The following is a 5,272-nucleotide window of genomic DNA, read 5'->3' on the forward strand; positions in this document are numbered from 1 at the left end:
GGTTTATAACATGTCATCACCCCTCTCATTTTTAACTTAGCTAGGTAATTCAGAGGCTCTTTTGGCTTGGTTACTCTCTAGCTCATATGTTATTTTAGAGATGGTTGGGTTGATTTTCACTCCCCTAGGATGCTAGTTTGACTACTCTCTGGTAGTCAAGTATTACAACATTTCAAATTATTTTTGGCCTACTCATTTGGTGGCCTTTACAATGTTTTCTTGGGTAGTGAATCATTAGAGTTTTCCTCTTTGCTGACTTCATGCTTTTTCGCATCTCTTTGGCTTTTTTTCCTTGAATTCTTTTCTTCTTTTTCACTTCAGTGTTGCACTCTTCATTGTGCCTTTGGTTCTTTTTCTTACACAATAATGCGACATTATGTCATGTAGCGGCCCGGGTGGTCTTATCATGAGCTTCTTGAGTCTCTATGGCAATGTCTAAGACCCAATTAATGCAAACACAAATGCAATATTTTTACTGAAAGGTCTAAGCTTGTATGGCCAGTGTCTAATCCTACTGCAAAATATAGAAATGAAATATGCATTACTAGGACATGCAATATGCATGTGGATCACACTTATTTTTAATGCAAGAAAATGTGTGATTGCAAATTGAGTGCACGGGCACCAAAGCATGCCATCCTCTTCCTTCTTCTCTTCCAGGGAGTGACGGCTTGAACATCATGTGTGAGAAATTTCATTAAAGCACGTTCACGAACTTCGATCAATGATACCCATGGTGAAATCAAAGGTAATAGTTTCCTTGAGGTAATGCCTCTAACTCGAACAGCATCAATAATGGTGCTGGTGCTTAACATCTCCATGTGAGAGACCCTTATGTGTGTGATGGCGATCACGCCATGTGAACACCTTCTTGAAAATATTTTTTTAATAATTTAGGAAAAAACCAATTTTTTTTAAATCTCTCTATCGTGTGGACAACGTGGCGACATGCAGATCACTGTTTTTCATGGATGACCGGGGAAGGTGGAAGTCATCGTTGCACACTGCGAGTAACGGTGTGATGATGTCGCCAGAACTGCTATCCCGCCGTTGCTTGTGTTACTCTGTTGTTTGCTGCAGGTTGCCTCTCAGTTATATGGCTGCAGTGCTTCTGATGCTCTCAGCTACGTGGAGTGCTGCAAATCGGGCTCTTCTGCCTGTATTTCACAGTGTTTCTGTGCAGCCAAGTACAGTGTTTCTGTGCAGCAGCTTCTCTCTCTTGCGCTTGGCAGCTCGGTCATGGTAGACTTCACAAGGGTCACCCCAGCTCAGCTTAGAAAGCAACAAGGGTGGTGTTAAGAGAATGAGACACAAAAATGATGATGCAAAGAGAAAGAGTAACAGATTTTTGTGGCTAATAAATGTGACTAGGAGCTTAATCTTGGAGCATGAAATGATACTAATACAATACTAATCTTCCTCCACCTTGGGCGGCAGTACTTCTATTTGGCACCACTTTCCAAGAATGAAAGAAGGGAAAAGAGCCTAAACCTAATGCATGAGTGAGCCTAGCCATCGTGGGTGTGGATCAAGGCTAGGCTAAGGCAGATTAAAGCAAATGCTAAATATGAGTAAAACAATATAAACAAGAATGATAAATAACTAAACAAGATATGCAACCAAATGGACTTATTTGATATTGCTTGAGATAAGTTGATTGTATTATTACATTGCTTGGAGGTGACTCCCTTTTATAGGAGTTGGGTATAATTCTGGATCTCGTGTGGGATAAACCTAGCTTGCCCCATCAAGAGCTTGCTATACTCACTCCCTACCTTTTATGCACCATAGCACCACATTCTCAATAACTGCCACCATTACCATACCCACCTTCGGTGTTACCATCCCAACCGGTTCCTCCTAGAACCACACTAGTAGAACAATACTCAGTGACATTACCAGCAAACTCAGAGAGTCCAAAACAGGAGTTATACAAGTCATATGAGCAATATGATTAATATGCATATCCAGAGCAACCTCCACCCATAGACTATACCTCTTTGTTTGAGGCCATTGTGCAACAAAGAGCGAGAGACCTCAACAATACGGCATGACGGCCACCAATGCAATGTTTCTATTATAAGGGCTTGCACTGTGTTACTGAGTATCTGCATAGAACTATTGTACCTAGTGCCACAACTCCATCCCTAAATCCAGTGCCAAACCCCAATGTCCTTCCATACCTCGAGGCACATGTTACAAATGTCGATTTGAGCATACCTTTAATTGTCCCAACAGAATAGCAATCACCCCAATGGTTGGAGCATCAACCACTTTAGCGAGCCTTAACTTGTAAGTGTACAAAGGTGAATTTATACAGTCTCCCTTAATGCTATCACAAGGCTCCAAACCAAGTCAAGGATAGTTGCCAAGGAAACATCTAAGGTAAACAAAGAAGTAGAAAGCTCAAGTTTCAACCTCAAAGCCAGCATCCCAAGAGCCAGAGGTGCAAGCCCCAAGGCTAAAGTAGCCTGTAAAAAGACTACTAAACCAGAACCAGAGGTCCAGTAGAAGAAGACCTCGAAGAGCACACGAAAAACATAACACACAATCAGTTATCATGACCATTGAAAGCGATTAAGACGATAGCTCCGAAGCTACCTCCCTTGCGGAGACAATGAGAGGTTGTCTGTCCCAACTTGCTCTTCCCAACGAAAAGAAAACCATTGACTAGATAACCTTTCGAAAAAACGTAAGGAGTATCCCAATCCCGTGTTGGAGAAAGAGAAAATGAAACAAGCCTAAGAGCGTGTGAGGAAGCGTGTGAGGAAGGTGTGGGTTGAACTAGAGCAAGTATTTGAGCAAGTGGTTGAGTACGAACTGCTGGCCCTGCTTAAGCCGATCCCTGAGCCCATCCTAGAGCCAATGATAAAACCAATGAGAAAACTTCAAGCTGCAAAAAGAGCCAATTATGAAGCCTATGTCTCTAGAACTGGTCCTTGACCCCATCCCAGAGTCCAACGAGGGAACCTCGGTGCCTCCCAAAGGCCTTAACCGAGACTTTAACCATTCTAAAGAGGCCGCAAAAAGAGCCAATTCCAGAGCCCCTACCACTGGAACCAATCCGCGTAACTAGATACAGTGAAAGGTGAAAGTCGGCCTTCCATGGGTCGTCATGAGCCTCTACCACTAGAACCAATCCGCGTTGCTAGATGCAGTGAAGGACTCAGTGAGAGGTGAAAGTCGGCCTTCCATGGGTCATCATAGTCACCACAATAGTTTCTCCAAGGTAATAGGTGACCACTTCATTTTAACACCATCAGAGGTAGCGCCTCCTAATAAGGAAGGATCAGTGCACACCCCCTATACATTGGCATGTCCAAGCCCACCTCCAAGTGAGTACGAGCTAAGTGAGCATGAATATCATAGGAGGGACATAGCAAGCCTCATAGCCTTCTTATCCCCAGAAGTCTAAGTCCCGACAAAAAAAAAATCTCAATTTTAGAAAGACTTATCCAAGTGGATGAATGGGAATTTAAGAGCCCATAGCTGAACCAAAACTTGAAGAGGAGGATGAGCCGTGCCATAGTGACGCTCTCCTTCCATACCCAAGATTGACGGGCAACTAAAAGTGTCCATGAACAAGCTGAGACACTACTTTGAAAGTGATGAAATGAATACTATGTTACCTATAGTGTTTATAAAGGGACGACAATCTCCACAATCGTAAATGGTTGTGTTGGTGTCACCATAATCACTAAATATTACCGGAAGGCATGGGAAAACCCACCACTCGTAAGCACAAGCCTCATGGTCAAGCTTGCCGATAGGAACACAACCAAACCCTTAGACATCTTGCAAGATGCAAAAAAATAAAGCCTTCGGACTAAGCTTCCACCACACATTCGTGGTAATAGATATTCAAAGAAGAGGGTTATACACCATGATCCTCGGATCTTGGTATATGTCGGAGCAAAGTGGTAGACATCTTGAAATCACCTTTTGTACATCTAATAAAAAACATAGTGACATTAGATCTACATTTATGGATTTGATCTCACATCAAAGAATGACTATATACATTTGACTTTACCTTTTGCTGTGGTTTCATTAAGGATCTTGATTGGAGATGGAGGCGGCTCATCACACATATCACAATAAAAGTTCCCCACTCTTATTGGTGTCAAAGTGGGGACAAAGCTACGACTCCAAAGCTCTTCCAATTGAACTTCGAATTCAGTCAATGGATGAAGGCAAAGAACAACCTCAATCACATACGCGCATATTACTTGCATACAAAATAGCCCACCAAAAGCTCCGCACAAGCTCCGCACAACTGACGCATAGAGTACAGCCCACGCCCTTTGTATTTTATACATAGAATACCTGAAGTTCTACCCCATGTAGACCATAATTGTTGTCCATAATAATCCTCATTCAGCGCTTATATGGCCTCCGAACAAAGCCCACAAACCTAACTAGAAACGTTCCTGTATGTGGCACTCATCTCCCTTGCGATTGAGGTGATTCTACAAAACTAGAGAGAACAATTTTACAGACAGAATAATTCCTTCAGTTCCACTTCAGTAGCTATGTAATTTGTTGTAATTATAGAATAGACAATAAACACTGAAAATACCAATACATCCTGAATTTGGTGATGCATGTGCGAGCAACAAGTTTGACCTGACGTGCACAACTTCTAGCTAGCTTAATCAAGATTAGCAAGGTCATTAGCTCAACAGCTGGTCATAGTGTGTGGACATTAGCCAGGGTTAACAGTGTGTGGACACAACACATGTAGTGTGTTGTAGATTATGGATTATGGCCTGAGAGGTTAATTAACTCGATAAGCAAGAAATTGTGAACCTAATTAGCATGGTGTAAATGATTATGTTCCTCCCTCCTTGCATGCAATATGAACCTTCTTGTGCATACCATAATTTCACATCACATCTTTGATCCCCCATACCCAACCACCGGGCCATCTAGCTAGCCACTTGCCTTAGACTCCTTACAACACCCACAGCTTGCAAGTGGTGGCATACAAATTATGCCGATTCAGCAGTGCAGCGCTCCTTGCTTGCTAGCTCTCTCTCTCTCTCTCTCTCTCTCTCTCTCTCCCCAAATGACTGCACTCATGGTGCACATACTTGCATGCATGCTCCCTCCTTTCAATCCAGACGTTTTAATTCTCTTCAATACCCCTTGTATCATAATGAGTTGATGAAAAAAAGTGGGTTTTATGACATTCATTGAATTTACTTACTCATGCCCATGGATGTCCTGAAAGACGCATCGCCATCAATGATCACTTCCTTTACAACAGGTG

The sequence above is a fragment of the Cibotium barometz genome, chromosome 62 (assembly GCF_041138505.1).
Source record: "Cibotium barometz isolate CiBa-2024 chromosome 62, ASM4113850v1, whole genome shotgun sequence".
NCBI classification, from domain to species: domain Eukaryota; kingdom Viridiplantae; phylum Streptophyta; class Polypodiopsida; order Cyatheales; family Cibotiaceae; genus Cibotium; species Cibotium barometz.